This window comes from Marmota monax, unplaced genomic scaffold (genome assembly GCF_021218885.2).
Source record: "Marmota monax isolate L192 unplaced genomic scaffold, Marmota_monax_Labrador192_F-V1.1 WCK01_AAM20220418_F8-fsc00077, whole genome shotgun sequence".
In the NCBI taxonomy this organism is placed as follows: domain Eukaryota; kingdom Metazoa; phylum Chordata; class Mammalia; order Rodentia; family Sciuridae; genus Marmota; species Marmota monax.
Window position 1 is genome coordinate 2054584 of NW_026694610.1, and position 24833 is coordinate 2079416.

The window sequence follows — 24833 nt, forward strand, 5'->3', positions numbered from 1 at the left end:
GATCAAGTGACCTTAAGACCATAATCTTCATGCCTTAAGCTTCTATTTGCAGGCTCATGTTTTTTACTGGGAAGGGAACATATTTTTATAGAGACCTATCAAGTAAACTCTAGAATACTCCCACTCTGAATACTCTTATTAATGATAGAAAACTGAGAGATGAACTTTTACATAGACAAGAAATTTTAAATCCTTGGAACAAATCTTGAATAAAAGCAAACAGGCCCATAAAAAGTAATATTAATAACATATTAATAAAACATAAATGCTATGCAGCTGAGGAGGGACCAAGGTAAATTAGGTAAAAGCCAGTTGGTATCTTATCTAAACTAAACTATATGGAATCTGGTCATTTTCACTACTGGCTTGTGAAACAATAATTAAAAATCTGTTCAGCCTTAGGTTTGATTATTAAACTACAAAATCAAATTCTTTATAAAAATTAGTATTAAGTTGATATTAAAAACAAACTTCTACTTTCAGCAATTTACGGATCCTAATTTACAGTCCTTTTTTTTTCCTTCCTGAAATCAGACCAAATTCCTGGTTTTTCTTTTTTTCAAATGCTGGAAATCAAACCTAGGGCCTCATGAACATTAGGCAATTGCTCTACCACTGAGTTTTACCCCAGCCCAAGACCACATTATTTCTACTCTAAAATAAAAGCCCGAAAGTGAAAAATGTCTTTACTACTACTATATGATCCAAAACCAGCAGCCAATGGGTAAGCTTTTAATAACCACTATATAAACATATCAAATTAAATATTACAATTTCCACACGCTTTTTTTTTTGTGTGTGTGTGTGTGTGTGTGTATGTGGTGCTGGGGACTGAATCCAAGTCCTTGTGTATGCGAGGCAAGCATTCTACCAACGGAGCTATATCCCCAGCCCTCCATATACTTTTGATCTAATAGAATGACAAATTTTAGAATATTTAAAGTTACTAGTTCAACTTGCCTATTTTACATAAGAAACAAAAATGATACATATTTATAAACCTTGTGGGGAGAAATACCATTACAATAACTGGTGTAATGGACAAACTGAGACTTCATTATAAGTAACTATGAAAGACACATAACAGAACCCAATATAGGTTCTGACACTGTATTCAGCTAAATATAAATTCCACTACATACTGACACATCAATTAACTATTATGGAAATATATACAGATCTGACAGTGTAGCTTAGAAATATAAAATAGCCAGAATTATCACGGCATAAACATTTATGGCTATTTAGAAAACAACACATTTTTCAAAACTTAGTACTATAACTTTAGAGAAATCTACTTTTACAGTCAATAAAGGAACCTTTTTTTTAAACTACTACTATATTGAGATAAATACCCAGTATAAAAGTAGATTATGGTAAATTAGGGCACATATTGTAAGCCCAATAGCAATCACTATGACAGTAACTCTAAAAAATGTTTTCACAAAAATCTAAAGAGGAACCTGAATGATACATGTTATAGTTCAGATCTAGGATGTCTCCTCAAAGGCCCATGTAATGAAGACACTATCCCCAACACAGCAATGTTTAGAGGTGGAGCTTTTGGGATGACAGACTTATGAAAGCTTTGATCTCATCAATAGGTTAATTCATTGATGGGTTCATAACTGAATGAATATTGGGGGATGATGGAAACTATAGGAGATTGTGACTAGTTAGAAGTAGGTTACTGGGGAGGTCTGCCCTGGAAAGGTATATCTTGTCACTTGACTCTCCTTTATGCCTCCTGCTTTCCAGCTGCCATAAGATAAGCAGCTCTGCTATTCCATGTGCCCCCCACCTTTACATTGTGCCTCATCACCAGCCTATAGTGATGAGGCCTAGTAATCATGGACTGAAACCTGATACGATGAGCCAAAATAAATCTTTTCTCCTCTAAGTTGATTTTTTCAGGTATTCTGTCATAGCAATGGAAAGCTGACTAACCGTACACTAAAATAATATTTAACACAAAATAAAACAGGAAAATGGTGAGAGTATATCCAATCATATCAATAAATACATTAAACAGGAATAAATTATGCCACTTGAAAGGCAGAGACTCATATATTACAGAAAATAGCAAGATTCAAGTATATATTTCTACAAAAGGCACATTTTATATTAAAAAATACAAATAAATTTAAAGAGAAAAGATAATCCATACAAACAGTAACAATACAAAATAGAAGTGGCTAAATGAAAAGCTTATGAAATAGATTAAGATAAAGAGTACTAAAGACAAAGAATTATTTCATAATAAAAATCTATATCAGGAAGGTATAACATTTATAAAAGTATTCATAATAAATAAAAAACTATTGAATACTTGTAGCAAAAACTGAGAAAACTGAATGATGAAACAGAATGAGAGAAAATCAATAACCCTATGAACCAACTTTACCTAGCTTACATGTTTAGAACTTGCTAATGCTTGTTCTAAATATACATCCTTTTTAAGCAAAAGGGAACATTCTCCAAAACTTTACACATGTTGAGCTACAAATTAAATCTTGGTAAATTTAAAATTGAATCATAGAGTGTGTTCCCTGACAACAAAAGAATGAAATTAAAATTCATAACAATAGAAATCTGGGAAAAACCCATCAGTCAAAGAAGAAATTGCAAGAGAAATTAAATACTTAACTAAATAAAAATTAAAAGGTAATGTCAAACTTATAGAACATTGGTAAGGCAGCATTTATGGGAACATTTATAACTTTAAAAATGTCTGTGGGGGGTAGTGGTGCTGGGATTGTGGCTCAGAGGAGAGCACTTGCCTTGAATGCATGAGGCACTGGGTTTGATCCTCAGCACCACATAAAAACTTTATTGGCTGACCATTCCAGTTTGAAAATACAAAATGCTCCAAAATCAAAATTGTTTCAGATAAGGGATGTTCAACTTATGTTAGAAAAGAACCTCAGTTTCCAAACCTTAAGAAATTAAATGAAGAGGGAGAAGGACACGAGGAGACAAAGAAAGGATTTCAAGTAAAAATGAGTAAAAGAAAAACCAAAGGAAAATCAATGAATTTACAAGTTGATTCTTGAAAACAACCAGCCAACCAGGAAAAAGAAAAAAATCCTGACAATCTCTTATAGAGAAATGAAAATAAAAGAGCAGAATAAACTTCCAAAGTGGAATGAAGAGGAAGAAATCACTACTGATCCTTTAAAAATTAAAAAGGAATTGCTGGGTGAAGTGAAACATGTCTGTGATCCCAGTTACTTGGAAGACTGAGGATGGAGGACTGCTTGAACCCAAGAAGTTGGGGCCAGCGTCAGTAATATAGCAAGACTCAGCTCAGAAACAAACAAAAAAAAGACAATAATACTAGGGAATATTGTGTACAACTTTAAGCCAATAAATTAGATGACTTAGATTAAAAATAATTCTTAGAAAGACCAATTACCAGAACAATTGAATAAGAAATACAAAAATCTGAACAAATCTGTAACAAATAAGACAACAAATAAGACTACTCATTAAAAATCTTCACACTAAGAAAAGCCTAAGCACAGGTGAAGGATATAAAATACATAAGAAACATTAAAACTTTTATAAACTTTTAAAAAAATAAAGAACACTTCAACCTTATTCCATGAGGCTAATATTATCATGACCAGGAAAAAAACATAAGAAAATTATAAAGCAATATTCTTATGAATCCAGAAACCAAATTCTTTTTTTAAAAAAAAATCAGTAAGCCATATCCAGCAGCATATAAAAAGGATTATACATTATGACCAAGTGGGATTTACTCTGAGAATGCAAAGCTAGATATTCACCTGAAAATCTATTAATGTAAAACATAAAGAACTAAGGCCATATGAACATTCCAATATACACAGAAAAAAAATTGACAAAACCCAACATCCATTCCTTATAAAAACAGTAAAAAAAAATAAAATAAAATTATGTGTTCAAGATTACACCACAAAGTTAGTTGCAAAGCTACCCAGTGTCCTGACTTTCCTGTTCTTTCTGAACACCAAATCCAGTTTTATTGAAAGAAAAAAAGTGGTAGCAGTTTATAAAAAGTAATCACAGGGAAAATATCAGGGTAATAGATAAGAGGAGGATTGGTTTTTCATCCCATGAACAAATCTGTTGTGACCTCAAATTGTTTCCTTTTATATTCCACAAAAAGGATGAGAAACTTAGACAGTCTTACATATTCATTATCTAATATGAAAAAAAAAAAAAATCACCAGAAAGTAAAAACTACATTATTTAATACTTGGAAAAACTAAGGTTCAAAATAATAACATGCCAAGGTTAGAAAGCTTGTAAATAACTATGCTAAAATTTTAAAAATTAAATTTACATAATTTTAAAGCCCCTAGTAATTCTTAGTGTACTTTAAAACACTAATCTCCAAATAATCTTTCAATAAATATGTATCTTTACGTGCCCAAGATGTGTTATATTTATTTTAAGTTGCAAAATAGACATTTTAAAAAGATGAGATAAAAAATAAACATACCTGAAGTTATAATCTCTGTCCACGTGGAACTAAATTATCATGCACACCCTTAGGCCCACACTACTACATCTTTTTCAGTATGCATACACCACTCTGAAAACCATTATCCTAAATACTGCTGTTTTTCCAGAATTAAGTACCATCCTCCCTTGTAATTTTCTTTTATTCTTGACTCTTTACCTCCATTTAAAAGCTTTAATCCCTATATTTTTAATTATATAAATTTCCATATTAAGTTGAGTTTGCTGTTCTTATTCTTCTATTTCTAGGCTCTTGAAATTGGGAAGTATCTTTAAAATCTCAAATTGCTGTATCAATAAAGCTGGGCATTCTTATTTAAAATCAATTTAAATGACTATGAAGAAAACTTTTATGAAGAACTAAAAATGATATTTCTGATAAGACAGAAAGTTTTCTGTTGAAAGGTTTATTATAATGTTTGGGTAAGAAAAACAAATCTAGGTAGAAAAAAGGAAATATTTCCATAATAATAAAGTCAGCTTTTTATTTTGCAGGGGTGGATGGTGGAGGTAGAGGGGTGTATGTGCCAGGGATTGAACTCAGGGGCACTCAACACTGAGCCACATCCCTAGCCTCCCCGGCTTTCTGTATTTTATTTAGAGACAGGGTCTCACTGAGTTGCTTAGCACCTTGCGGTTGCTGAGGCTAGCTTTGAACTTGTGATCCCCCGCCTCAGTCTCCTGAGCCGCTGGGATTACAGGACAGGAGCCACCATTCCCCCCATTAAAATCAGCTCTTTAACATGAACAGGAAGAGTCTCCTGACCCTCACAGAAAGTAAAATTTGTTCTTTGAATTTAAGAAAAACATATGAGACAATTTTTATCTGTATGAAATCAAGAAAGCAGTAATCAGTTGCAGAGTGTGCTTCATTAGAATTCAATGAGCCTACATTGTGCATCATTACAAATATGGTATAAATAGCTCTATCTAGCCTAAAATATATCTAGTTTTGGATTACCTTTCACCAATATAAAGTGCAATCCAATACACAGTAAAATCTCACTTTTCAAATTCAGCTTTGGTAACCTCCCGGATATCAGAATCTTTCTCCTTCTTAATTAAACTTCTCTTACGTATCACTGTATTGTAAACCAGAATTTCCTCAGATTATGAGAGCTACAGGCTACCTACTACAGTAACAAGGCTCCTTAAGCTAATGTTTCATAATTAAGATTCTGTTCTTCCCAACCAATTTTCACTCCTTCAGTGAAAATTGAATAACGCATGTGCTTAATTGTCTTTCACTAAACTTTACATCATAAAGTTATAGGAGTTCCTTTTCAAAAATAACTTGACAAACTGAAGCTAAAGAGAAGGAAGTTTTATTTCTATTGCTTTAGAAATTTCAAGAAAGTCTTATCTTCCCAAATGAATTTCAAAACATGGAATAGAGTAAAATAACACTGGAAAGAACCAGTACTGGTCAAGATAGGCATTCAAAGAAAGACTGGAAACTACAAAAGACTTGGTGGTTACAATACTTTGCACTAACTTCACTTAGGACATTATAAATGGTTGTAAACATATACAAAACTCAAGACTGAAGCTAGTGAAATGAAGGGAAAGGAAGTAATCACTGAGAAAGTTCCTAAAGCCAAAACCACTGATTCAGACTGCTTCTCCCTAAAAGGCTTAACCACCTACCTCCAACAATGTTTATTTCTGTTGGTATAACAGGAAATAACATATTGTTATCTATTTCAGATAACTTTATTTCAATTGTTACCATAAATGCAATTACTCAATTATTACATACCTCTACACAAATTTTCATGGATAACACTAATTATAATGGTGGTCTACAAACTGATCATCCTGCTCTATCTTTAAAACCACTGCTTCAGTTCTTCTTCTTCTTCTTTTTAGTTTATAAAATGACCAAAAAAAAAAAAAAAAAAATTATTGCTTTACAGCCAGCAACAAACACAATTGAATAGTTACAAACATGACATTTCTAAATTTCAAATGGAACTGAAGATCAGAATATGCTCTTCCACTAAAATTGCATTTGTTAAAACTGAAATTCAAGAGCCAGGAAAGGTAATGTGTGCCTGAAGTCCCAGCTGCTCTGGGGTAGGAGGATCACTTGAGCCCAGGAGTTCAAGACCAGCCTGGGAAATCAGGGAGATCCCATCTTAGGAAAAAACAAACAAAAGAACAACAACAACAATTAAAAACAAACAAACAAAAAAAAAAACCCCGAAAAACCACAAAAAACTAACTTTCCAGTTATTCTTCTAAAATTCTAATTTGTTTTGAAATCTCATGCTACCTCTTTATCTAATATGCACTTCTATATCTGCATTTACACTTTATTGTAATTATTTATAAAATTCTAAATTTTGTATTAGATTATGTACTACTTAATGACAAGAGCATTTTCATTTATTTTTATATTGTTAGTATCTACCATAATGCCAGGAAGTTTTACATGATAAATAAATGTTATGCTGAACTGAACTGTAGACCTGCTGAGCACTTTACCACACATATATGTATATGATATACAACCAAACTGGCTTGAGAAAGTTTTTTTTTTTCCTAATTTTCTGTCAAAATAGGATTACCTGATCAAGAAGAGCTCTTTTCCTTGAGTTATCTGTGTTTAGAGTTCATACATAAACTTAAGGCATATATATGCATTCATATTAAAGCAGAGGTTGCTAACTTAAATGTAATTATAGTGAATGTGAAATCACTCTGGGATGAATATTTTTTAAAAAATAAAGGAAGGGCTGGGGATGTGGCTCAAGCGGTAGCGCGCTCGCCTGGCATGCGTGCGGCCCGGGTTCGATCCTTAGCACCACATACAAACAAAGATGTTGTGTCCGCTGAAAACTAAAAAATAAATATTAAAAAATTCTCTCTCTCTCTCTCTCTCTCTCTCTCTCTCTCTCTCTCTCTCTGTCTGTCTGTCCATTGCTAATATAAAAAGAAAAAAAAAAAAAGGAAATATAAATCTGGAGACTGAATGCCCAAGGCATCACATCACTCCCTCTGACTGTAGACACTTAGAAACATGGGTCATAAGGCCAGAGGAGCTGAAAATTTGCCCTTCCCTTTTCTTCTTCTTCTTTTAAAATGTGGTTTCTTTAAATCTTGGCCACTTTTTAAGGAAAAAACTGCATAGGTTAAGGAAAACAAGTCTGTAGGATGGATGTGGTCTATTAGTTTGGATATTAGTTTGTCACCTCTGAAAAGAATGTAGTATCTTTCACTGATAATGCAGATTATTTTGTTTGTATAATTCAATAAATCTTAATATCTGCTTTTTATTTACTCCTTGCCTCCTTCCTTAGGCTCACATCCATGCAAACTTTGCATATTCATTTCCAAAATGAATTCCTTAAGTTACTCTTTGCACCAGCTCCTTCCGCAATACTCTTCTTACATTTTGACTGAAGAGACAAACTCATTCAACCAGCTGCTTTGACCAAAAGTGTTGGAATTGTCCTTGACTGCAATCTTTCTCATCCTAATTTTGGATGGTTGAGTGTCTCTACCATCAAAATTTATCTGAAATTTGACCATTTCTGATCCACCATCCTCCTTCACAGATCCTTGATTAATCTTTTCTATCCTTGACACTCCTTGGTAGTTTAACATAGCAGTCAATGATGCTGTTAAAACAGGTTAGATTTCTGACCCACAAAATCATGAGACATAAGAAAATAATTATTATTTGATGTCACACTAAGTTCATAAATGATATCTAGCAAAATGAGCAAAGCAGGAGATTAAAACAAATCTATGACTTAGAAGTCAGGGAGACAGGGTCTAGAATACTGGGTTCCCGGCATATTTTTCTTCTGTAGAAGAGAAAAATAAAGCGGAAAACCTGAGTGGAATATAGGAAATAAATAGCAACAGGAACAAAAGTTACTTAGGACATACACACTTCTCTTAACTCAGCCTCAAGAACAAATATTCTTCAAAAATCATAAAACTGTGGCAAGAATAGAGGTTTTAGAGTTATAATTCTTCCATTTACTATTGGAGTGACTTTAGGCTACTTGGCCTTTCTGAATCTTTCCTCAAATATAAAGAGAGGATAACAGTATCCAGTTCACCAATTATTTTTAAAGATTTTAATATATATAAAATCAATGTAGAAGACTTTCAAGTAAGTATTATTTAACAGTTGTGAGATGCATGTGATGTAGAAAAAGCATGCTTTAAACTATTAAAAGTAGAGGTCTGGGGTTGTAACTCAGTGGTAGAGTGCATGCTTTGCACATGTGAGGTACTGGGTTCGAATCTCAGCACCACATAAAAATAAAATCAATAAAATAAAGGTATTGTCCATCTATAACTAAAAAAAAGGTAGAAAAAAAGCATGCTTTAATCTATTAACATCAAGACTATTAATAAATAGCAACATTTGTTGAGTACCTTTTATATGCCAGTATTCTGTTCTGTTCTGTTATGTTATATATATATATGTTAATCTTCACTAGATTCTCGCCAGACAGGTATTTATCTCCCCACAATACATTTCTGAAATATAAGGTAAGTGGCCAAAATAAGTGCTTAATAGTATTGTAAAATGTTTTATTTTAAAAAATGCAATTATTGCTGGGTGCAGTGGTGCACACCAGTAATCCCAGTGGCTCAGGAGGCTGAGGCAGGAGGATCTCAAGTTCAAAGACAGGCTCAGCAACTAAGTGATGCTTTAAGCAACTTAGCCAGATCCTGTCTCAAAATATAAATCAGGCTGGGGATGTGGCTTAGTGGTTAAGGGCCCCTGTGTTCAATCCCTGTTACCAAAAAAAAAAAAAAAAAATCCCACAACAATTACTGTCTCTTCAATTGATGATGTTAATTGTATAAGATACATGAAATTATAATGACAAAAATATTAATATCAAAAATGTAAGCAGTCAAAGAAAAAGGCATTTGGTGGAGGCCCCCAAGAAATATCAGAAAATGAAAGCAAAGTGAAAACTTTTGGGATAGGGATGGGCAAGTAAATTTTGAAAAATACAAGAAAAGGGTTTAAAGAAAAAAGTCGGTTCCATGTATACAGGGGATTTTCTGTTATTGTTGACGGTAACAGCGGCTCATTCACATCATCGTTTCATTTTCATGGCACTCTTGCAAAGTAGATATTCACTTCAGCAAAAATTTACCTAGTACCTAGGTGCCAGACACTATGATACAACAACTCATGACACCTAATAATCTTGTAGACTATTTAATAATCTTGCAAACCCTTTTCAAAGAGGTTAACTAATTTGCCTAAATTCTCATAGCTAAGAAGGAACAACATTAGGACAAAGACTCAAATCTTACTCTAAATCTATGGTTTTAATCATTACATTTACGGACTCAAAACAATTTTGAAAAAATTAAAAATTTTTGTAATGCCCAAGATACAAAGCTATATAAACTTATAATTTTTTATAAAATATTTTTAAAAATCATACTTTAACAGTATAAAATAAGTTTATAATAATTATTTAATTTTAATTCAACAATATTTCATGTTAACTAATTATAATATTAAAATTTTGGGTATTAGTTCAAGAGAAAAATAGTTGTTATCAAAGTTAACTATATTCATAGAGCTCTATATTATCTGATCTAGTCTGATAAATCACTTAAGCAATCAAATGAAAAAATGCTCAAGATGAAACAATAATAGCAAAAATGTGAGTTGACAAGTTATAACAATGCCATCTATAGGACAATTAGCAGAAATACAGACAACTAACTAGGAACTTGCCAACAATTTTTAACTACTCTTGCTAGAAACTTATTCAGAATAAAATTAATCATCAATTTAAAAAAAATTCAAAACTGGATCTTGTTCTACCCATTTATAAGACTTGAAATTGTCAAGATGCAATCTGTAATTTTTATACAATATTATATACGAGCTTTCTACAATGAATATTTTCACAACTTACTATTAACTGGGCCTTACTACTTAATAATATATTCTTCTTTGATTCACATTTAAGGCAATCAGTTGGTATCTTAATACACTACACAGAAAGTCAAAACAGGTCAATATTAACTTCTACAACTGAAGAAAAGGCTTCTCCTGGATATGAAATTTTAAAAGATTAATGAATAGGTTATCTAAATTATAAAGTAATAAATAAAACCATATAATGTTTTCAGGCCACAAAAAAGAGAATGAACATTAAAGTGAGAAACTGGACAATTTTCAAAAAAAATCATAAGTATTTTTAATAGCAACTAATTATCACTAGCACTCATTCAAAGATCACCCTAGTTAGTATCACCAAGAGATATATAATATAAAGGATAATGCCCTCAACTTATTCATGGAAGTAGAGAAAAAATGTCAAATTTCTTACCTCTGGAAATAACATCACTGCCCCACAGAAGCCAGCTTTAGTTGGTTACAAGAGATTTTTCTTTAAAATGTTTTCCCCTTAACTATGTCTACAGAGATTACTGGGAAGTACCTAAAAGTACTTAAAGGTAGATGAAAGCAAATATGTACTTCAAATCATACACAAATTTACTGCCCTATCATCAGTCAAACTTTAAAATTCCCTTTATAAAAAGTCGGGTAAGGAAAGACAAACCAATTTTTCAAGGGTCTGCTTTATTGGCAATTATCCTCTCAACAAAATTGCCATGGTACATAAAATTATCAAGTCTAGCCATAACAACCATATCTAGAAAAATTAGGTGGTACGTGAGTAAAACAAGTAAGTGAATCTCAGAAAGATTGTTATTTGCCAAACTTCCAAAACAAGTGTGTTGTATCATCATGCCAAATACCATGGCCAGAGAGCCAGAGTGATCCCAGAGAAATTAGTATCCAGTGCTTGATACTGACCACATTTCATGCTAAGTTGAAAGTATGAATCTTGATAATGGCCAAAGGAAAACTAAACCCAAGTATTGTTTACACATAACTTGTATGGACTCAAAAACTTATTTCTAATATATTCTCAAATTGGGTAATCACAGATGAGATTATTACTTGTACTAAGATTAGCATGATTTTCTAATTCAAAAATCAAATAAATAGGTTTAGGGAATCAGACAAGAGTATAGATATAATAAAAAATTTTATAATAAAATCCAACTTTAAAAAAATGGGTCAAAATCTAAGGTCATTATATAAAAAATAAGAGGGAGGGGAAAGGGCAGTAATAGAAACTGGTAATATACTTTTAGAACCACATGAGGAAATGGTACCTCCAAAAAATTTAATGATCTTACTCCCTTTGTTAATGAATTGCTTGTGGCTTATCTAAAAGTTTTTTAAGCATCAACCAATTCTGTGTTTATCATATTCAATTTGGAAAGCTAGCATTTTCATTAAAATAATTTATAAGACAGGATCTGACTCTGAGGTAAACTAGTTCTCTTCCACCTAAGTTAAGACAGAACTAAAAATTGTGTTTACTTTTTTTGGAGAGCTACAAAAATATGGACTATTGCAACAAGTTTCGAAATTCTAAATCATTACTTTTGATTCTCGTCTGACAAGAATATAAATAGAAAGAATCCTGAGTAGAATATTTTCATAGGACAGTGAGGAAGATGGTAGGCAAAGTATTACAGGAAAACAGATCCAAGTCAAGATTTTTTTTTGTGTGTGATTATTATAACAGGATAAATGTCACCAGACTAAGAGTTTAATATATAATAATGTTTGTAATAGTGATTTTGCTAGTTTTTGGATTTTTGTCTTGATTTTACATTACACCCCCCCCCCCAAACTACTCAAACCAGAAGCAATTTGCATTCATAGAAGTTATCATTAATGGGTTTTTTTTATAGGAGATAAAATTTTACTTTTACAAGTATATATCACATACTTTATGTCCAAGAGTAAAAAAATAAGATTCTTTTGGAGGGTGTAGAAGAATGGTGAGGCACTAAAAACTCAGGAGAACTGGAGTACTGTATATTGGGTATTATTAAGGTAATATGACAAGTTTTTTGAAGAAAAATAAGCCTGGGGCTGGGGTAATAGTGCAGTGGCAGAGCCTAGCATGTGTAAGGCACTGGGTTGGATTCTCAGCACTGAATATAAATAAAGATTCACTGACAACTATATGTATAGAAAAGTAAGCCTGACCCATAGTAAAATATAATTTACAGTAAGGTCCAGAATGACAAATCAAAGGCAAAGGATAAGAGTGAAGAAGAAAGTGGCTATTGTGGCATATACAAAAAGCAGAGGAATACAGATCTCTACTTTTGAGAATAGGTATACATTAAGCATTTTTTAAAAGTTGCTGACAACTTGTTGATAAAGTATTTGAGATGCAAGAATAAGCTTGAGCAGTCTCTGGGAAAAAAAATTAAAGGAACAAATGAAAAGATATATAAGATCCCAGACACTAATAAGATCCAGTTAAAGTGTGTAAGGTAGCCAAACTATTGAGATGAGATAACAGTGGTGGTGACCACAACAGGCAACACTTTTCTTTGCTGGAAGACAAATATAAAACGATTCCATTTTAATAACCTCTAGCAGCAAAGAATATAAAATTTCCTGTCTATTTTTAAGAGTAGATGAAAGTCTTACAATTACCATTTGAAAACATTCTTTCTTTTTTTTTTAAGAGAGAGAGAGAGAGAGAATTTTAATATTTATTTTTTAGTTTTCGGCGGACACAACATCTTTGTTTGTATGTGGTACTGAGGATCGAACCCCGGCCGCACGCATGCCAGGCGAGCGTGCTACCACTTGAGCCACATCCCCAGCCCTGAAAACATTCTTTCTTATTCGACATTAGTATATCATTATCAAAAAAAGATTGTCAGTCATTAGATTCTCAAATTCAACCAACTAAAAAATAAAAGCATCAACTCTAAACTTAAAGTAGTAGAAATTGAAAGTCACATGTCCTAAACTTAGCAACCTGCTCATTTACTCAAAATCTACTTGTATGATTTCACCATATTTGATTATATCTGCATACTATTATTTACTTATTGTTATTCTTTAAAAAGGTTATTTGTTGAAACGCTTAGACAAATTGACGAGATGCTTGTTAATAAGTGCTTTTCAAGTGACACAAACCAAAATTAATCACAAGTTCAACTTATGCTTTGCTAATCTTTGAAAATTTTCAATTTCTGTTACTTGAGAAAGCTTTTCTTTTTAAATCTTTTTTTAATCCATGAAATCAAGGGTGTAATGTGAAATAGTTATATTTTTCTGATATGTTGTATCCTCTTCCCCTTACATAAAAAGTTGCCTTGATGAAACAGTTAAAAAATGAGTGAGAGCTTATATCCTGCAAATGGCAAAATAGTATTATCATCAAAAGCACAAAAGAAATTGCAGTGAATTTCAAATGTCACAACCCACTTTTCGAATTTACAACATAAATGAGAATGAATACCTGACAATTTTAGAAGACATCCAAGATAGCGCTATAAAGTTCATATTTAGTTTACGAGTCATCTGGTATTGATGGCTACAGAAACCTGTTTTTATGTACTTTAAAAATGCTAATTGTAAACACTGCAATTATGATGAATTTGTATGTTCAGTGTTATCAGAGGCTTTCATCATGCATACAAACTAACTTGCTATGTAAGAAAAAAGCTGAGGATTCTTTGCTTATGTAAACAAAACATACTTCAAATGAAAATAATACCTTGTTTCCCAGTCTTGTATCTGCCATGCAAAAATCTTGCCTACAAAATCAAAAGCTCCTTCTCTACTGAAATACGTATTTTAAACTTCATAATAGAATATGTTCACAATCATGCTTTTCACACAGCAATAAAAATTAAGTTTCTAAAAAAGCACATGGTGAAACCAGAGAAATAAAAGTTAAAAAACATGGGAAATAAATATATCAATATTAAATATATCATCATCAAGTATATATGGAAGGGCTGTTTTCTATTCTGAAGTTAGGTCTTTCCTTTGAAGTTAAAATGCCCTCTCTTTAATTAAGATAATTTTATAAATGTCTTTACTTAATATAAAGGGTTGGTAATACTATATTAAAATTTAACTTGTTGGTAAAATCACTTCAAAAAATAAAACGTTCTAAAAAATTGTGGGTATTTATGTGCCAACATTTTTGTTGTTGTTGTTTCTATGAAATAAATGATAGAAAACTGGTTCTTCCCTTTAAGTCCCAAGTTCTCAACTCTGCAAGCGTAATATTCAAATATTATTTCAAAGTTGTCATAAGTAATATATTTGTTGCTCAATTTAAGTTTTTATAGGTGATCCACATCTGAGAAGATGGCACAAAAATGGGTCCAAAAATTCAAAGATGGCTGTATTTTAGCCTGGTGCTTACTTTTATTTTTTAAAGCTTCAGAGAACATTGTCAGTTTCTTCCCAACTAAACCAAAAATTTACTAAATACCTGTGAAAAAATACCTGCCTAACTTTTAAGAAAAACAAACCCAAACATAAAAATGTACTTGTAATAAATAAGCAACTGGCCAAAAGACAATTACCTATTTTATTAGGAAACTTCAAATTTGGATTAAAGTATATATAAAAAGATATTTCATTAATGTTCCTTCTCTTCGGCAAGTAGACATCTGGAGCAAGATTAAAAGTTTGTAGAAAGAAAGGGTAACTACTACAAATGAAATGATAATGATATTCATCTGCAACATGTGAATGCAGTAATTCCAACATATTTTTTCATTGGAAATAATGACATGGTCAAGAAATGAATACCAGCAAGGCATGGTGGTGCACACTGTAATCCCAGTGACTAGGCAGGCTGAGCCAGGAGGATCTCAAGTTCAATGCCAGCCTTAGCAACTCACTAAAGCCCTAAGCAACTTGGCCGGACCCTATCTCAAAATAAAAAATAAAAAGGGGTAGAATGTGGCTTAGTGGTTAAGCACCTCTTAAGGAAAGAAAAGGGAAAAAGGGAAAGGGAAAGAAAAAGGAAAAGGAAAGGAAAGCTGGCATACATATATATTTCCTTTTTCTCTGCATTTTGTCAGAATAATAAATGATGAAATATATTTCTCTGTCTTATAAGTTAACAGCTGAAACCTTAGGTTATTTGATACAAATACTTAAGAATTTCTGATAGGTCAGAAATCATTTAAAAAGCAAATGATGAAATTCTGAGTGGCTACTTTTTAAAAAATTCTCTATAATTGAACAAAAGTTAAAATAAGCTTCATACATGCTTAATATTAATATAATAGTCTCCCTTTCATTTTATAGTTTTGATATGACCAACGGAAGACCATTCAGCTCTTATTCCCCATAGTGGTCTCTGTGGAATTCAATGTTGCAGATGCCTAACTGCTGAATAGCTAACATGAGCAAGTATAAACCTTGATTGTGCTATGCCATTAAGACCATAGAGTTAATCTGCCTTATTCTGACTAAAAAGGGCTTTTATCAACAGTAGATCATAATAATTCTGGCTGCAAACAAAGTATTATTTATTATTATTATTATTATCATTATTATTATTAAAACAAGGTATTATTTTCATTTGAAGTATATTTTGTTTACATAAGCAAAGAATCCTCAGCTTTTTTCTTACATACCAAGTTAGTTATCATAGAACCCTATGATAACTCAGCTGTTTTACAGTGAATACTGTTTCGTCTTAATTATTTCCCATAACCAGTGGAGAAAAGCACAAACATGTAATAAATACCAATCTTATTTAACCTCTCATTTGCAAACATATGCAAAAATATATTAAGAAAACTAGACATTTTTATAAAAGTACATTACATGAGAAATTCTTAGAATGCAAAACTCAATTTGTTTTATCCCTTTCTCTGTATATATACACACTTTTTTGTATGTACTGAACCAACCTGAATTAGTTACATTATATTTTATCTGAAGAAAAGGGATATTCTCCATATAATAAATTATCACACTTAAATGTAACATTGATACTATTATCTAATATACAGTCCATATTCAAATTTCCAACTGTCCCAATAATGTCTTCTAAAGGAATAATCTAGGATCAGTCAATCAAGAATCAATTCATATTTGGCTGTCACATCTCTTATAGTGTTCTTTAACCTAATAGTTCCTCAACTTATATTTTAAACTTTCAAGACACTGACATTTTTGAAGCATACTGTCAACTGTTTTTGCAGAGTGTCCTTGAGTTTAAATTGTCTTCTCTCATGATACTCAGGTTGAAAGCAACGGTGTTTGTACAACTTAAAAAAAAAAAAAAATAGAGAAAGCATACTAAAACAAATCTTTGAGACTAGTGGGAACACTAGAGAAAGCAGTGAAGAAGGAAGGATTCTAAATTCTAAACTGTACAATTTGTGCATTCTAGGACAAACAGTGGTCACTCCTACTTTGAACCTGTCTGCTAATGACTCTCAGTCTTAACCTCTCCCGAATCCTGAGATTTAGACAATCAATGGGCTGTTGGACATCTATTCAACTGGCTATCTAGAGAGAATTCAAATTTACTATGTTCAAAATTTATCTCAGTCACAAAAGTTACTACTTCTCTCCCTTCTTAAATATTAGCACTTTATTCAATCTCTAAAGCCTACTCAAGATACTCCCTTCTGCCTTACCCCACACATCAAACAGGGCACCAAGATTGACTACCAATTTCATCTGTATCTATTAAATCCATTCTCTTCTATCCTACTATACTTTAGGGTTTCTTCTTTGTTATTCTCTTGTGATAGCCTCGGTTGGTTCTCATCTTCCAGTCTTTCTCTAGAGATGCTTCTTCATTGTATCTAACTTATTTAAAAAATGTATTTGATTAAATGATTCATCTCTTAAATAATTCTTCAATGCCTTCCCTTCAAGTACAGACTAAAATCAAACTGTGCATTACCTACATATATCTTTACATACTACTTCACTTGCATTTGAATGCTTTCTTTAATATGTCATTTTCCTAACTTTAGCCATTAGATATCACCTTTAGGATTTTTGCTATTTTTTTTCTAGGAGGAAGAACAAAGGCATTTGAAGTTGATTAATTTGTTTTCTATATAAATTTCACAATTCATCAGGAAATATCTGCTGAGGTTTTTTTTTTTTTTTAAACACATAGTAAGTACTATGTGAGATACAAGAAAAGTTAGACGCATACCCTGCTGTAGGAAGAATTTCTCTTTTCTACAGAGGTTTTTTTTTTTTTTCCTTTCAAAAGGTTCAGATATAATTACACAAAGTTCAGAGGAGAGAGGAATTAATTCTAAATTGAAAAGGTTAGAAGGAAAGCAGGAAAAACTTCCTAGAAGAGGCTGCAGTTGGCCACCTTAAAGAAAGGTTTGGGTTCCACTGTGAAGAAAATAATCATATAGCTACTGCCAATGTTCACTTTCTTTTTCTTTTAAAATATTTTTCAGTTGTCAATGGACCTTTATTTTATTTATTTATATGCGTTGCTGAGAATTGAACCCAGTGCCTCACACATGCTAGGCATGCGCTCTACCACTGAGCCACAACCCCAGCCCCAACTTCACTTTCTTTAAGTTTCTATATTACCTTTCTGCCCCTACCCACAAAGAATATGAGTAATATGTATATCTTGAATAATAACTGCTCATTAAAACTTACTCTCAAAGGGAGAAAGGTAATTAATGTGGTGGCAACTTGGAATCTGATGACTATTGTTTAGGAGAAAGTTCTCCAGATGCTATGTCCTCCCTATAATGTCCTCTAAGTGGGAAACTGCTCTCAAGGGGATACTTTAGAAACTGACTACTTTCCAGCAAATTCCCAGATTTCTGCAGTTTTCATACAATGCTAGTCTAGACACAGATCAAAACAATCTTCCCTCTTAGTTCAACTGAGAGGTTTTCAAAGGGAAGATAAAAGACATCAAAAAAAAAGTCAAAACTTAAAAATATTATATGACCATTTATGTATGATGTGTCAAAATGCATCCTGTCATGTGAAACTAATTAGAACAAATTTTAAGAAATCACTGAATTACTTTTAAAAAAACATTATAACAGCAGACATGCTTACTCACTATAGAATTCCCACCCTCAAACATAATTTATTAAGTAAATGCAGAGACTATGAATAATTACTGTATTTAGGGACAGAATACCAGCACCGAAAAACAATAATATCGACTCAATTCCTTTACCTTCTTTTACCACAACTACTAAAAAAAAAAAAAAGAAAGAAAAATTAAGACATAAGATCATTTATTTGGGGCTGAAAGTTTAGCATGTGTGAAGTCCTGGGTTCTATCCCAGTGCTGTCCTCCATCCAAAAAAGATGATTTCTTTGTAAAGAGGTACAAACTGCTAAAGCAACATTTTTGTTTGGGTATACTGTTTATATCTGGAAACATATAAAACTGCTTCCGTAAGAACATTTAAGAGAACTAATGCGTACTGTCATATGCTTAGAAGACACTGTTAAGCATGGAAATGAAATGAGCTAAAGCTAAAAGGAGACCAGTTTTATAGACTACTATAGAAGATACGGGAGGAAAAGGAGAAAACAGTCAAATGTGATAAATTCTGAGACTATAATACCATTGAAAAACTAGTGTTGCTTACTGACCCAGTAGTTTGCTAGATCTCTTTCAAAATATTTTTGTGCAAAGGTTTAAGATGTAGACTTTTCCATTAAATGCAACTGGATAGTTGTTAGAAATGAAGATAAATGATGGGGGAACCCAACTGTGTGCTACAAAACAAAGTATTACTGTCCCTTTCTTAACCTTTAAAAGCTTTTTTCTACTTATTTGTTTAAATAATGTAAGAAATTACTTTCCAGTCCTTATTTACACATATACGCACACATTTTATTTCAAGACTGTAATCATACTAATAATACTGTTCTTACTTTTTTTTCTTAAGTGATATATTGTTTATTAAAAATTTATTCAGGAATAGGAGGGGAGGGGAGGGGGGATAGTAGAGGATAGGAAAGGCAGCAGAACACATCAGACACTAGTATGGCAATATGTAAAACAGTGGATGTGTAACCGATGTGATTCTGCAATCTGTATACGGGGTAAAAATGGGAGTTCATAACCCACTTGAATCAAAAGTATGAAATATGATATGTCAAGAACTATGTAATGTTTTGAACAACCAATAATAAAAATTAAAGAAAAAAAACAATTTATTCAGGATACAGAGTTCAACCTCTTTTTTAATTTTTTTTTTTAGTTGTAGATGGACACAATACCTTTATTTTACTTGTTTGTTTGTTTATTTATTTATATGTGGTACTGAGGATCGAACCCATTTCCTCAAATGTGATAAGCAAGTGCTCTACCACTGAGCCACAACCCCAGTCCTCAACTTCTTTTTAAACACGTTTATACATCTAGAACAGTGGCATATGCCTATAGTCCCAGAAATTCCGGAGGCTGAGGATCACTTAAGCCCAGGAGTTCAAGACCATCTTGGGTAACAAGTTAGACCCTGTCTCAACAACAACAACAAAACAAGAAGGAAAATAAATATATATATAATATGTTCCATATATTATTCAACCATTTTCCTATTTATATCTAAGTAGGTAGGTGTGTTTTGCTGTTGTTGATTAGGTTTTTAAACTTTTTGCTATTACCAATAATAATATTGCAAACGAACATTCTAGCACATGAATTTTATGCCCTCCAAAATTTCAAATTTTCATTGAAATAGTACAAAATTATCCTCCACAAAGATAGTAAGTCTTCTGAATTTCTAAATTATCATTTTTGGAATTAAAAAAAAAAAAAGCAAAATCCTTATGTTTGTTTCCCTAATACACTGAACCCTAATCCTTCCCATTCAGGTCCAATGTGAAGCTTCATCTTGAACACTATAACATGAAATGAACCTATTCTTAAAAAAACTAACTGGCTTTCTTCAAGAGATTAAACCAGGGGCTGGGGATGTGGCTCAAGCGGTAGCACGCTCGCCTGGCGTGCGTGTGGCGCGGGTTCGATCCTCAGCACCACATACAGACAAAGATGTTGTGTCCGCCGAAAACTAAAAATAAATAAATAAATAAATATTAAAAAAAAAAAAAAAAAAAAAAAAAGAGATTAAACCAAATGTTAACAGAAGGTAGTACTGGCTCAACAACCCACAGAAAACCTTTAGGGCATTTTTGGTACTCAGTATCTGTTGAGGGCCACAACCGAGTCGGGATGACGCATGGCATTTTTGCCAGAAGTAGTGGTTGAGAGGTGACGCTAGCCTTTTGAGTTCTGGCGGAATTCGCGTTGAGTTCCGCTTGAGCTCTCGCGGGGATTCCCGGAGAGTTCCCATTGGTTGGGGAAGTGCCTGACGAGGGATATTTCCGGTTGCTGGTTCCTGGAGGAGCCGAGGCGTTTGGGAAAGTTCCTGGGAGCGTGTGTGGAGTGTGCTGGTGGAGTTCAGAAATAAAGTTTGTTCCTGCTTCAGTGGCTCGTGATTTGTGCCCAGCCAGACTGTGGCAAGTATCCAAATGAATGTAGTGAGTAGGACACAGTTTTAGTCAGTTTTTCACTGATGTGACTAAAAGACCTGACAAGAACAATTTTAAAGGAGGAAAAGTTTATTTGGTGTTCACCGTTTCAGAGGTCTCAGTTCACAGACGGCCAACTCCCACAGCTCTGGGCCCAAGATAAGGCAGAACATGATGGTGTAAACGATGATGGAAAGCAGCTCAGGACATGGCCATTAGGAAGCAGAGTGCTCTGCTGACCAGGGACAAAATATATACCCCAAAGACACTCCCTCCGTGTCCCACCTCCTCCAGCCACACTTTACTTGCCTAGTTATCATCTAGGTAATCCATTCAAGTGGATTAAGGCACTGATTAAGTTAAAGTTCTCCGATCCAATCAATTCACCCCTAAACTTTTTTGCATTGTCTCACATGAGCTTTTGGGGAGCACTTTATATCTAAACCATAACAGACACTAAACCAGAGTGGTCCAGCTTCACTATTTAAGATGTAACTGAACACTGAAAAGAAAATGAAACCAGAAATTATGGATTATTTTTAAAGACTTAAAGTCCTTCAGTCACTTGTGAAATGATATCTTTAATGTCTATTTTTTCAAATCATAATTTCCTTTTGGTTCCAAATCTATGTTCCCTGTGCCACTACTGGGCAATAACTGTACCATATATGAGGTAAGCTCAATATATTTTTAATAAATGGTTGCCTATAGTATTAGGAAAGTTAAAAACAAATCTCAATGAAAACTAGTTTCTGATTTAGAAAAATTCTATAGGCAATAATCTGAAGCTGGTTGAAAACACAAAACAAAAACCTAAACACTCATAAAGACTAAAACGTGGGCTAAGGATGTGGCTCAAGAGGTAGCGCGCTCACCTGGCATGCATGTGGCCCGGGTTCGATCCTCAGTACCACATACAAACAAAGATGTTGTGTCTGCTGAAAAACTAAAAAATATTAAAATTCTCAAAAAAAAAAAAAAGACTAAAACGTGTTTTACTCACTTGATAATCAGAAGGTTATTATGTGTAAGGTTAACTTAGATATATTTTTTGGTTGAAAATGGAGTTTTGCAAGATTAAAGAATTTTAAAATAAATATAAAAGCACTCTGTAATTTCATTTCTTTGCCCCTAAATTAAAAAATAATTTTTATTTCAAAAGATTGCCTTTAGCATATAAACATTTTATATTTACACAATGACAGTTGGAGTGTGTGTGAAATAGTTTTGTATTCTGTTGTAATTACATTAAATATTTATAGATTTTTCTTTGTGTTAAACATATTGCCTTTCAGAAGGTTGCATAATGCCACCAGAATTGAATGAATATGTTGGTTCTTTTGTGCTTCATCAGCATTGGTAGTTAGTGCTAAAACACTTCTCTTCAGGAAAGGCAGGTATCTACCTGGCTACATGTAAAAAAAATGTTTTATCATAGTTTTTAATTCTTTCATTTACAAGTTGTACTTTCACTTGTATGTGTTAGTCTTTGTCCATCTTTCTACTGAAACCTCAATTTTCAGATGAACTGTCAAGTATTTATTTAGTTTAGTTACTGCCTTCCAGATCTATCCTCAGAGGCATTTTAAGGCTTTTTACTTTTTATTATAAAGATAACATCTGTACTTACAAATATTTTGGACTAAAGATAAAAGGAGAAAGTGCCTGTAATTCCATTAACCTAATATAACTACTATATGTTATTTATTTATTTATTTTTAGTTGTAGGTGTACACAATACCTTTATTTTATTTATTTATCGGTAGTGCTGAGGATCAAATCCTAGGCTTCACACATGCTAGGTGAGCACTCTACCGCTGAGCCACAACTCCAGCCCTACTATATGTTTTGACAATTCCTTCTGGTCCTTTCTGAGTAAATGCATTTTAGTTTTAGTAATACTACTCGAATATTTTGTTTTCGTAAGGTGGGAGAAAGCATATGATATAATGCATTATAAAATTTTAACTTTGGTTCCTTTTAAAACTTTAACTTTCACTAGTAGTTTTAAACAAACACATATTATTTTAATTTCTGGTAGCTACATAACTAACATTTTCTCCTTTTTACTTACCTGAATTTTCTTTTTCTTTTTTTTAAATATTTTTTAGTTGTTGATGGACTTTTATTTTCACTTATTTGTATGTGGTGCTGAGAACCCAATCCAGTGCCTCACGCATGCTAGGCAAGCGCACTACTGCTGAGCCACAACCCCAGCCCTGAATTTTCCATAATGAACAAGGATTACAGTCTTGTAAAGGTGCTTTAAGAATTAAATGAGAAAAAGTATAAGACTTGCCTAATAAAATATCAGTTACACAACCAAGAGTAATTCTTTTTAAATAAAAATATCAGAACTAAATCTGTTTTAAGCAACTCAGCAGTTTAGAACCTTATCAAGGGTATATCATCTGAGTTTGTTAGAATGTATATTGTTAGATCCTACTCCTGATCTGTTGATTCACAATCTGCAAGCATCTCACACAGTGCTTTCTAAACCTGTCTATGTGAATCACCTAGAAAAACTGAATAAGTATGGTGGAATTATAAGTAGAATCCACATCTACCACTCATACCTGTGCAAAGAAATACACCACAGCATTTTTAGCACTACACTGAAAAATACAGTCAAAACTAAGTTACACTAACATGTTTCTTTGGGGGATGAACAGAAAATACATAGGAAAATAGGTCCATATTTCCCATGCAAGACAATGCTTGAAAAATGGCCATTCGCTTGAGTAATACAAAGACCCAAGTTCAAAAAAATATTAAAAATCTAGCACTCTTCAATTTGGTACCCCTTTGTTCAATATCACATTTAGAAATCACTAAGTACGGTATTAATCATATCTTCTATGGAAGATTTTAAAAGATAATTAAATACTGACTAATCCTTAGTTTATACAAAAATCAAATAAATTATTTTATTTGATTGATGTAGGTAGTTAATTTAAAGGAAAACTATTGGAAGGAGAGACCAGTCTATAAATGGGATCAAATTTTCACCTCACTTTCTACTGTAAATCAAAAATCTTAAATTACTAACAATAAGTAAAACAAAATCTGTTCTGATCAGATTTTTTTCCCCCCTAAGTGCTGTGGGTCAATTGCAGGGTGTCATACATGCTAGGCAAGCACTGTATCATTGAACTCCAGGAATCATTTTTTAAAGGCCACTGCATTAGTTGTTTGACATATATATACCTGGGGTGGGGAGGTTTACTGGGAATTAAACCCAGGGCAGTTTTGCCAGTGAGCTACATCACCAGTCCTTTTTATTTATTTTTTGAGACAGAGTCTTGCTAAATTGATGAGACTGGTTTAGAACTTGAGAATCTCCTGCCTCAGCCTCCCAAGCTGCTGAAATCAAAGGCATGTGCTACCATGCCTGGCTGATATAGATCATTCTTAATGAAAGGACCAAGAAAGACAACACAATGATTTTTAACAAGACGAAAACTTATATGTAATCAACAACCAAGATTACACTTCACATAAAACACATTTTTGTTAAAATCAGTCTTAAAAGAGAGCCCCAAACTAATTATGTTATTTGTAACACTGTTCACTAATTTGTTTTGGGAGGTCTAATAATGTAGAATTCTTTTATATATTTTATGTTTATTTATTACATATTGTATACTATATGTTACGTATAAAGCATATTATTAAAATAATTACATATTTCATTTGCAGAAATAAAGCCATAGCGGGATTCATTTTAGGATTAATTTTCCAATGACTTACTGATCATGACATACTGTTACTGCAGCTTGGAAATATTTTAATATATGATAAATCATGTTGGTTATTCCTTCCCCACTAACTCAGAGATTTTAGAATTTTTTAGATAAATTTTAGAAACATTATTTCAAGTTTCCAACAGTTTATTGAAAATTTTATTAAACCAATAATAATTTAGAAATACGTACCTTCAAAATATTTTCCCTATTTATCT

At 32.6% G+C, this 24833-nt stretch overlaps 1 protein-coding gene across 2 annotated transcripts in view; it reads right to left on the bottom strand.

Moving 5' to 3' along the window:
• Positions 1-24833, bottom strand: part of Nipbl (NIPBL cohesin loading factor) — a 177595-nt gene that overhangs the window by 128643 nt on the left and 24119 nt on the right. The gene's annotated exons all lie outside the window — the stretch shown is intronic.